The sequence below is a fragment of the Cetorhinus maximus genome, chromosome 19, assembly GCF_964194155.1.
Source record: "Cetorhinus maximus chromosome 19, sCetMax3.hap1.1, whole genome shotgun sequence".
NCBI lineage: Eukaryota > Metazoa > Chordata > Chondrichthyes > Lamniformes > Cetorhinidae > Cetorhinus > Cetorhinus maximus.
In genome coordinates, this window is record NC_135897.1 from 74,664,874 (window position 1) to 74,676,900 (window position 12,027).

At 43.8% G+C, this 12,027-nt stretch overlaps 1 long non-coding RNA gene across 1 annotated transcript; it reads left to right on the forward strand.

The window, feature by feature from the left end:
* Positions 1–466: 466 nt before the first annotated feature.
* LOC144693925 (uncharacterized) lies at positions 467–11,205 on the forward strand. Its single transcript, XR_013579619.1, has 3 exons — positions 467–513; positions 7,243–7,287; positions 11,148–11,205. It is a non-coding gene; the product is annotated as an uncharacterized LOC144693925 (long non-coding RNA).
* Positions 11,206–12,027: the final 822 nt, after the last annotated feature.

Below are 12,027 nucleotides of genomic sequence, written 5' to 3' on the forward strand. Positions count from 1 at the left end.
ATCCCAGAGTAAAGAAAATTGAAAAATGTACCTTTCAAACTTAATCAGAGCTGCCAATTAAATTTACACTTTAAGAATACCAAAGACATTTGCATTTGATATTCTTTCGAGTTATCAACAGTCACAGATTGCAACTCTTTTGAGTACAATCACAGTTCTTGGTTTCCAGGAGTGGGACGTGAACCCACAACCCTCTGATTCAAAGGCGAGGGTGCTATGAACTGAGCCACAGCTGACACTGATTGACCAGACACCCTACCTGGGGGCAAGAATGTCTTTAGATGTTTTAGAAGAAGCCAATGGTGCCTATTGTTAATCACCTTTTTACATAGTGTTACAGCGTCCCAAAGATTGTTCTATAGAGAAGGTTGTCTTGAACACTACTTTAATGAAGATTGTAATACTGGACATTTTCATAGCTAAATCTGAATGCATTTCAACTTTTTTTCCCATTTTTGATGTTAACAGGGCAATCTTGGATTTCCTGGATCTCCAGGAATGAAAGGTTTGAGGGTAAGTGTTTCCATACTCAGCAGACAGGGTAACAAACATAGAAGTAACAACTACTTCCAAACTGCTGTTGCAGTGATTCCGTCATTTTTTTACCTAGATATTTCCATCAGTTTCAATGTCACAGGACACTCCCATAAGCAAGACCTTCCCAACCAACAACCTAGACTTCACCTTTATTTGCCCGTTATCTAGGTAAACGTTGCAAGTCCATTGGTTGAATCGAGAACCCTTATCATTATGTTGGAACTTGCTGGATAAACCACATGATTCTGTGGGGAGAATTTTCTCCCCGTTGAGGGGGGCTGAGCGAGAGTGGGCACGGGCGGGTGCACAGCTAATCGCCGCCTGCTATCGGCTGCGTGCTGTCATTTTATGTGGGCGGACCAATTAAGGCCCGCCCAGTGTGACACTCACCCGGAAGCGCTCAGTGCTCCCTGTGCAGGTGGGGAGGAGGGAGGGTTGGGGCCTGCACTCTTTCGCGCATGCGCGTGAAGGAGCGCAGAAACCCCCCTGAGGCACAGAGCTGCCGCAGGGAGATTAGTTTGATTATTATGAATTGATGTAAGGAGAAAAAATTCAGACATGTCACCTCATGTGACAGTGTCAGATGAGCTGGGACATACCAATGAATTTTAATAAAAAATTTTATTCAATTTATAAAGCCTTCATGAAACCACATCCTGCCCGTGGATGAGGTTTCATGATAAACGCGAAGGCCACCTGGGCTCTTCGCCTGCCCGCCAACCTTAAACAAATAGAAGGCAGAACAAACAATAGATTTATAATAATTGTGCATTTAATTATGCCAGAATTTACAAAATAGCAGTCATCTTTTCTGCACTAACACCCATTAAAATCTGAATTTTAAAGCATACTCCCTTGTACGTAGATTCTTATTGACTGATCACATGTGTGTCTGCCTAATGCCTATGTGATGACTTCAAAGCAGCTGGAGAAAGGTAGCCTCAGATGTACTAGTAAAAGTATTTTGAAGTTGTGAATAGGTTCGTAATTTATCCTTCAAACTCAATAAGAGCTGCCAATCAAACATAAAAAGACAGTTGATCAAAATCATGAGGGTGCTAGACAGAACAGATAAAGAGGAACGTTTCCCATTAACAGGAGGGTCGAGAACCAGAAGGTACTGATTTAAAATGATCAGCAAAAGGATCAACGTAAGGAAAAGCATTTTAGGATATGGAATGCACTATCTGAGAATGCCGGAGGCAGATACAATTTGGGCTTTCAAAAGGGAATTAGATAAGAACATGAAGAGAAAATGTTTGCAGGGTTACAGGGAAGGGTGGGGAAATGGGACTAGCTGAGTTGCTATTATAGAGAAGCCGTGCAGACACGATGGGCTGAATGGCCCCCTTCTGTGCTGTAACCATTGTAACATTGTATGATTATGTGATTCTATGGCCTGAATCTCCTGGTCGACATGCGAGGGCGGGCCCCGCTTGCCGAGGCGTAAAATGACCCTCGGTGATGTCGGGCTGGGAGGGACTGGGAGGAGCATAGTGATAGACTTCAAGAGGATGTAGACAGGCTGCTAGAATGGGTGGACACATTCAGTTCGGCAGACGTGCACCGGAGTCAGCTGCGCACCCGCCATAGAACCACAGAACCATAGAAAAGTTACAGCACAGAAGGAGGCCATTTAGCCCATCTTGTCCATGCCAGCCCGAGGACACCCAGGTGCCCTTTCTAATCTCACCTTCCTGCACCTGGCCCATAGCCCTGCAGCTTACAGCAATTTAAGCACAGATCCAGGTACTTTTTAAAAGAGTTTAAAGTTTCTGCCTCTACCACCAACTTGGGCACCGAATTCCAGACACCCACTACCCTCTGCGTAAAAAAGTTCTTCCTCATGTCCCCCCTACACCTTCTGCCACTTATCTTGAATCTATGTCCCCTGGTTCTAGAATTTTCCATCAAGGGAAACAATTTTATCCTGTCCACTCTATCTATTCCCCTCATAATTTTGTACACCTCAATCAAGTCACCTCTCAGCCTTCTTTGTTCCAGGGAAAATAACCCCAACCTATCCAATCTCTCCTCGTAGCTACACTTTTCTAACCCTGGCAACATTCTGGTAAACCTCCTCTGCACTCTCTCCAGAGCTATTACGTCCTTCCTGTAATGTGGTGACCAGAACTTCTCCCAATACTCCATTTGTGGCCTCACCAGTGTTTTATACAATTCCAACATTATATCCTTACTTTTATATTCTATACCTCTGCCAATGAAGGAGAGCATTCCATATGCCTTCTTTACAACCTTGTCTACTTGAACTGCTGCCTTCAGGGACCTGTGTACTTGTACGCCAAGATCTCTCACTTCATCTACCCCTCTTAGTATATTCCCATTTATTTTGTAATCCCTGTAACTGTTTGACCTCCCTAAATGTATGACCTCACACTTCTCTATGTTAAAATCCATCTACTATTTTACCGCCCACTCCACCAACCCATCTATATCGTTTTGGAGATTATGGCTATCCTCTACACTATCCACTACTTGGCCAATCTTTGTGTCATCTGCAAATTTCCCAATCGTGCCCCCCACGTTCACGTCCAAATCATTAATATATAACACAAACAGCAAGGGTCCCAACACCAAGCCCTGTGGAACACCACTTGAGACAACTTTCCATTCGCAAGGGCATCCGTCGACCAATACCCTTTGTTTCCTGTTACAAAGCCAACCTTTTATCCAGTTTGCCACATTACCCTGAATCCCATGGGCTTTTACTTTCCTGACCAATCTGCCATGTGGGACCTTGTCAAATGCCTTGCTAAAATCCATGTATGCAATATCCACTGCGCTACCTTTATCAACCCTTCTTGTCACTTCCTCAAAGAATTCAATCAAATTTGTGAGCCAAGACCTTCCTTTAACAAATCCATGCTGACCATCCCTGACTAGTCCATGCCTTTCCACATGACAGTTAATCCTATCTCTCAGGATTGATTCTACTAATTTGCTCACCACTGATGTAAGACTAACTGGCCTATAATTGTTTGGCATTTCCTTTGATCCCTTTATAAACAATGGAACTATGTTTACATTTCTCCAGTCCTCCGGTACCTCCCCTGTATCTAGTGAAGATTGGAAAATCATCCTCAGAGCATCTGCTATCTCCTCCCTGATTTCCTTCGGCAGCCTCAGAAACAATCCATCTGGCCCTGGTGACTTATCAACTTTCAAGGATTTCAACCCTTCGAGTACTTCCTCTCTCTTTATGACTATCCCGTCCAATATCTCGCAGTGTTCCTCCTGGGCTACTATATCTACATCCTCCCTTTCCTTTGTAAACACAGAGACAAAGTATTCATTCAAAACCCTTCCCACAGCCTCTGCATCTACACACAAGTTCCCATCTTCATCTCTGATAGGTCCCACTTTTTCCTTAACTAACCTTTTAGCATTAATGCATTGGTAAAACATCTTTGGGTTATCTTTAACTTTACTTGCTAATCTTTTTTCATGTCCCCTCTTTGATTTCCTTATTTCCTTTTTTAGTTCATCCCTGCACTTCCTATATTTGTCTAGGCTATCTGCAGTGCTTAGTTCTTTGTGCCTAATATACACTTTCTTTTTCTGTTTGATCTTCTCCTGTATTCCTCTAGACAACCGGGGAGGTCTAGATTTGGCAGTACCACTCTTATTTTTGTAGGGGACATGTCTACTTTGTACAATTAGGATCTTGCTTTTTAGTGCTTCCCACTGGTTTTCCACTGTTTTATCCTCCAGCAGTGCTGTCTAGTCCACCTCAGCCAAGTTCCTTCTCATTTCTGCAAAATTTGCCTTCCCCCAGTTCAAGACTTTTACTCCTGCCTTATCTCTGTCCTTTTCCATGGTAATGCTAAATCTAACTGAATTGTGATCACTGTCCCCGATATGGTCGCCAACTGTCACTTCACCCACTTGCCCTTCTTTGTTCCCCAAGACTAGGTCTAGAATTGCATCTCCTCTTGTTGGGTTTGTCACTAATTGATTGAAAATATTTTCCTGGACACACTGAATTAATTTTTCTCCCTCAGTGCCCCTTATATTGTTTGAAACCCATTTGATATTAGGATAGTTGAAGTCTCCTACTATTATTGCCCTCTTGTTCTTACAAGCAGAAATTTGCCTACATATTTGTTCTTGTATCTCCCTTTCACTATTTGAGGGTCTGTAGTATACCCCCAGAAGTGTGACTGCCCTTTTTTATTTCTAAACTCAATCCATAAAGCCTCGTTTGTTGACCCATTTAGTATATCATCCATTCTCACAACTGGAATTGATTCTTTAACAATTAGTGCTACTCCCCCCCCTCCTTTTTTATCTCCTACTCTATCGTGTCTGAAGACTCTATCATTAGGGATATTAAGCTGCCAGTTTTGTCCCTCCTTTAGCCAGGTCTCCATTATAGCAATGACATCCTGCTGCCATGTGTCTACCTGTGCCCTTAACTTATCTACCTTGTTTATAATGCTCCTTGCATTGAAGTATAAACAGTTTAACCCTGTCAATTTCCCTTGCTGGACACTTTTTAAACTTTGCTTCTCCTGTAACTCCATGTCTATCACAATGTCCCTAGGCAATGTTCTACCTCCATTTTTCTGATCTGACTGTCAAAGGCCTGTTAAGGCCATTTATTAACTAATTAAACTGATTCTCGGGGCTGCCCGTCCAACCTTAAGGTTGGCGGGCAGGTAAAGAGCCCAGGCAGCCTTCGCATTCTTCATGAAACCTCATCCACGGGCAGGATGAGATTTCATGAAGTGTTTATTAATTAAATAAAATCTGTTCTGAAAATTCATAAACATGTCCCAGCTCATGTGACAATGTCACATGAGGGGACATGTCTGAGTAATTTTATTTTTTATTTTTTGCGATATTTCATTGTTAAGCTAATCTCCCTGAGGCAGCTCCGTGCCTCGGAGATTTCTGCGCTCTTTTTACAGCTCTTTTTACAGCCTTCCGGACTGAATATTGAGTTCAACAATTTTAGATCATGAACTCCCTCCTACATCCCCACCCCCTTTCCGATCCCCCTTTTTTTCCAATAATTTATATAGATTTTTCTTTTCCCACCTATTTCCATTATTTTTAAATGTATTTCCATCCACTGTTTTATCTCTACCTTTTAGCCTATTTCGATCCCTTCCCCCCACCCCACCCCCACTAGGGCTATCTGTACCTTGCTTGTCCTGCTTTCTACCCTTAATGTCACCATTAGCACATTCCTTAGATAATATCACCACCTTCAACACCTCTTTGTCCTTTTGTCTATGACATCTTTTGGTTATCTCCACCTACCTCTGGCCCTCTATCCAGCTCTACCTGTCCCACCCCACCCCCATAAACTAGCTTATATTTCACCTCTTTTCTATTTTTCCTTAGTTCTGTTGAAGAGTCATACGGACTCGAAACGTTAACTATGTTCCTCACTGCAGATGCAGTCAGACCTGCTGAGTTTTTCCAGGTATTTTTATTTTTGTTTTAGATTTCTGCGCTCTTCTGCATGCATGCGTGAAAGAGCACAGGCCCCAACTCTCCCTCCTCCCCCCCGCCCGCACATGTAGCGCTGAGCGCTTCCGGGTGCGCGCCACACTCGGCGGGCCTTAATTGGCTCGCCCACGCAAAATAGCGGCGCACAGCCGATCAGCTACGCACTCCCCCCGCACCTGCTCCCAAACCACCCGCCCAACGGGGAGAAAATTCTCCCATATGTGTTAGAATTGAATGGCTTGATTCCCTACCTGTGAATAAATCATCCCACCCCATCTAAATGTTTCTGTGAGAACCTGGTTGGTGTCTACTAGTAATTACTTTTCGAGCACAGTGGGTCATTAAGTTGGTACAGAATTTCAATTTACTTAGGTATGTTTCCTTGACATCTAAATCGCTCAGTTGTATGACTCTGAAAAAGGTGTATATGTTCACTCTCCTACCTGACTGTAAAGCTAGAATGCAAATCAGCCACCTATTATAGATACCATTCAAATTGTGGTAATTGAAAATTAAGCGATTTCTATAACAGGCGGTTGATCCAAAATGTCTGTTTTAGGCCCAAGTAACAAGCTGAAAATCCAGACCCTGGCACTTCTGCTGTTTCCCTTTAAGTGAATCCTAATTTTAACCTTGTATGGGCCAAGACCCAAAAAAGGGAACAAAATAATACATCGCCAACAAAAAGGTTTCACTTTAATAGCTTTGTATGTTACAGCTAAAAAAAAATCATAAGAAATCAATGATTACATAAATCCACCCGGCAGTTGCCATAGTGATTAAAGCTAGGCTATGTTGACTTGGAGGAAGAAAGGAAACAGCCTCACACCTAATAATCTTGAAGATTCAAAGATTGAAAGTGTTATATTTATTTCAGACTGTCAGTCTCCTCGGCATGACTAGGATCATAGACAACCATCAGTCCTAAGGGTATGATTCAGGTACAGACCATCGTCGGGTTGGAGTGTGACATCAGAAGCCTCACCCATAACTGACTGTCAACTCCAACATAACCTTTGTTAACACAGACATTTTATATAAACAAATTAGTATTTTCATATATCAATGATGGACAGCGTGATTTCAGCCTATCTGTGTAAAAGTGGCTCTGTTAACAAAAACAAGTTCCTGTTTGTGTTTCCATGTGCTCATAATAAGTCATATATATAGCACGGTCTGTATTGTAACTGTATCACTTTATAACTTCAGTTCTTTTCATTTCCATAGGGACCTCTGGGTTTACAGGGCTATGCAGGGAATCCTGCTGTTCCAGTAAGTAAATAAAAATGAGAGGTTATGTTTATTTTTCCACAGAACACCATGCAATGTGAGTCTTTTTTTCACCACAGGATACACACAGCATAAAATACCAAGAGAAAATGCAAAAAAGCTAAAGCTTGAAAGGATAACATTATGGACCAGTGTCCTAGCCCATATTTATCAACAACAACATGTATTTATATAGTGCCTTTAACATAGTAAAACATCCCAGGCATTTCAAAAGATAGGAAACAGTATTGGTGAAAATGCACTGCAGCAGGTATCCAGTTCTCTCCTGTCGTGCTCTGTATCTTCAGAAGATACTGTGGGACCAGGAAAGGTGTGTCAATCTCAGAAACTCATCAGCTCCTGTTTTCCTATTGGGTGTGTGATCATTGGCTGCTAATCTTCTCTCTACCTCAGTGCTTGAGGTGTATGCATCTGAATTAGGGTTGATCATGTCTCTAGTGATGCTTTAAATAAAAACAAATATGGGCTACATTCCACAAAGTCAACCAGACCACTTAATGCACATTAATATTAGCCATCAAATTTAGCCACTGTGATTCAAAGGGTAGGAGGACTTGTGGTGCAGTGGGTAGCATCCCTACCTCCAGGCCAGAAACTCTGGGTTCAAGTCCCAGGATTTGATGGCCATGGAAGGTACATTCATAACATGGCCAAACATATCCTCCAATGTAGGTGGTAAAGAGTGGGAGGGTTTCCTGGTCAGCCATCCTGTAGAAATGGCAAACCACTGCAGGATTTTGTCAAGCATAATCATAGACAAATCCAATAGAAGCCCATGATCACCAATGCTCTCTTTGGGCATGGTGCTTGAAGGAGAAGGAGGAATTCAAAGGGTGCAAAATACATATAAGGAGCTCCATTTCTAGCAGCACTATGAAGACCTACCTGCATTTTCTGGGGACAAGCTACACTTTTGGCCACTACCTGCGTGGGTGTCCCCTGTGTGCACTGGAACATATTGATTTGGTGCTATCCTGACATCAATCAGCCTAACCGACTGTTGTGACTCCAGAGTCCCAAATGTGGGCAAAACTGGTCCAGGCAACGCCTACTTTCTCTGCTCATAAAAAACAAAGCATGAAGCATCAAGATGGGCCCTGCAGTAGCCTTATTTAAAGGATCAGGCACCCTGATTGCAGGTAAGTTAATTTTTGGGAATTTTTTTCCATTGCAAAGTGTCTTACAGTACTTTAGAGTGTTTTTGGAGGTGTTTTCTTGATTTCCTGCATTTGCCAGGAAGTGTTGCTGCATCCTCACAGGGAAGGCAGAAGAGTAGGTGACCTAATCAAACGAGGGGTGCAACAGTTATGGGGGCAGCAGTGGCAGTGCCTCTGAGTGTGCAGCTCCACAGAGAAATGGAGGAGAGGCTGTGGAGAAGACAAGTTCCACGCCACGTCCTCGGCCAATTTGGAGCTCGACTCCTTCACAAGGGTAGTTAGGAATGGCAAAAAATTCTGGCCTTGCCAGTGATGCACCCATCCTATGAATGCATAAAAAGAAAGCTCTATGACATTTTGGTGTGTATGCCTATTCAGCACCCATCTGTATGCTGCCCCATCAAGGTTCTCATTGAGTCCTCTGCAGCAGAACTTGTCTTCCGTTTTGCCCTCCAGTGAGGTAAATAAATCACCCTTCCATCCCGGCCTAGTTACAGTCCACTCATGCCCGGTGACTCACCATGTGTTGATCCCAGCTTTAAAGGAGTAGGCTGCAATAGAGGGTAAGAAAGGCAGAGGGTGCTTCAAGATGGAGATCACCTCACTCCAACTCTTTTAAATCTTTAATTAAAAAATGGATCATCAACAGGCCACCACTGCTGATGAGGGGTGGTGGCGGGAGGAAGCCCCTCTCCAGGGCTTCCTGTATCTGCTCCTGCACCCAGGCAGGCAGGGAAGGCCTCTAGGCTTGCCTGGACTGTTACCCTTCCATTCCCCGGCCTGCCGCCCAGAGTTCACCTCCAGGCAACTCAGCTGGCCCCCGCCACCAGTGGTAACCTGAGACCGAATGGAAAATCCCAGTCAGCCTCCTTTTACTAGCCTCAATAGATCCTTAATGAACCATGTTGGTTACCCACAGTGTCTGGGCAGGTAGCCCTACAGCCGCGCCCCTCCACCCCCAACCCCTGCCTCGACAAAAATGGCCCGGAGGTGAGATGGAACCGAGAAACCAGCATGTCTGCCAGCAGTCGTTTTTATTCTAGCTCCCACTCGCCTCCGTTCCTCATCTGAATGATTGATTGTGCCAACCAACAGCTGGTGCACCTCCAGCGCTGCTCTCTGCTTCTTAATGCTGCCTGTGAGCTCTGTACACAGCAGGAGGCCCCGGCAGTATTGTTTACTGAAAGCAATGCAGGTGGGCGTGAAAAGAGATGCCAATGCCCCACAGGGGGCCAGACGCCCCTAAAGAACCATCCTGAGAACGGAGTGGGAACAGGTGGCCAGAAAGGCTAACTCCTCTTTAGCTCCCACCCGCCTCTGTTCCCAGCCCCTGCTGGAGCTCAAAATGCTGCCCAAGGAGTTGGCCTTCCTGGCCACTTTTTCCCCACTCCATTCTCAGGGTGGTTCTTTAGGAGTGGCTGCGCCCGCCACCACACCTCCCCACCCCCATCCCCTGGCAGGGCCATGGCATCTCTCCTCATGCCTACCTGCATTGCTAATGCCTCCAGGACTACATGCATCCCTCTGACTGCCCTGGTGTTCTGTTTCCAAGAGCTTCCATTGCAGCAATCTTGCCCTGCTGCTTCCATTTAAGAGACAGTCTGTCTCACCTGTACCCTGTGATCAGCAAATAATGCTGCTGAGGCCTCCTGCTGTGCACAGAGCACAAACACAACATTCAGAAGCAAAGCAAAAACAGAAACAGAAATACCTGGAAAAACTCAGCAGGTCTGGCAGCATCGGCGGAGAAGAGCACAGTTGACGTTTCGAGTCCTCATGATCACCTCAACAGAACTGTTCTGTGTTCTGTTGAGGGGGTCATGAGGACTCGAAACGTCAACTGTGCTCTTCTCTGCCGATGCTGCCAGACCTGCTGAGTTTTTCCAGGTATTTCTGTTTCTGTTTTTGTTTTGGATTTCCAGCATCCGCAGTTTTTTGTTTTTATTCAGAAGCAAAGAACAGTGCTGGAGGTACACCAGCTGGCAGCACAATCATTCACATGAAGTTTGTGTATTGCCAACCTCAATCTGAAATGGTGCAAGCACATCATGAATTGCAACGCTTCTGGCTGAAAATCAGCGCAAATAATTTTCTGGCTCATAAAGTCTACTAGACCCAAATTGGCCTCATGAGTCCGAGTCAGATAAGAACCTGGAGCAATTCCCATGGAGAGAGAAAATTATTTTCTAATTGAGCTGCTATGAGGGTTATGTCAGAGCAAAGCAAACAAAATTGGTTCATGATATTCTTGTACTGCGAAATGTGCCTGAACACAACCTCGGAAGATCTCAAGCTACCGCGACATTTCTGTTTTCCGCTCTAGCCATCACCGTGGCTTACCTGAATGTGAATGTTCTGAGTTATGGATAGTTTTGCACAATGTCAACTAGGACCTAGCGCAGAGTGAGCTAATTCCTTTCACTTAAAGAGCCATATAGGGGAAGGGAGCTGCTCTCCCATTAATCTGTACTGGACTTTTAGGCCAGAGCTACAAGGACAGAGTGAAGCAATTAATCCTTACACTATTACACACTTTGCACATCATTTTATATACTGATGCTCTGCTGTCTTTGCATTTGTGTAATCTAGCCTGGATGATCAACTCAAGTAAACATAAATTGATATCAAAACTACTGTTCATTAGGAAATTTCTGAAATAAACTACAACATACTTTTTCTGTTTAGGGTATCCCTGGAAAGGATGGTCCCCAAGGTCCTAAAGGTATACCAGGATGCAATGGCACAAAGGTAAGTTCAACTTTAAAACATCAGCTTGTCAAAAAAAAATGGCTAGCATTTGAGTGCAGACATGTGCTGCATTGCCAATCCTCAGAATTTCTATTATAATTTGAGACTTCTAGAAAAATGTAAACGCTGTCTTACAAGGGGATACATAAGTTCTTTCTTTTGCAGGGTGACCCTGGCTTTCCAGGAATTCCTGGCTTAGACGGACTTGAAGGATTTCACGTATGTATTTTCCAAAGCTTACTGAAAACAATGCTACCTGGTAGATTTTATTTACGTTCTCCCTGGTTGCTATCCCTTTCTATTGTGCACCAGGTGAGTTCTCTGCAGACAGCACAGGGCAGTTAAAAAGTGGTACAGCAATAGTAGAAAGAGGTAACTGGAGGCTTTGCAAACAGGCTGAGAGCTAATGCTGCTTACAGAGCTGAGAGACAGCAACTTGTACCAATGCCATTCACCTTTATGTTGGCTAACTCCAATTTACTCCAAATAGATTGCACCCAACTAATAAATTTTGATGGGAGTAATTTTGGCTTTTTGTGGTAGTGTTAAACATGACATGAAAACAATGACGACACTTCAAAAGTGCCCTGAAGACATGAAAGGCGCCATATCAATGGAAGACTTTTACAGCCAATTGGCAGTCTGATTTACATCACACTTTATTTACATCTCTCTTGATTTTTAAATCCATTGGCTTCGGTGGAAATTAAAATCAGGAGCAATATGAAAGAGGCTGTTGCTTCACTATCACCCATTTTACATTGTGGCAGAAAGTCAAAGTTACCACCAATCAGAACAATGTCAATATTTCCAAGAG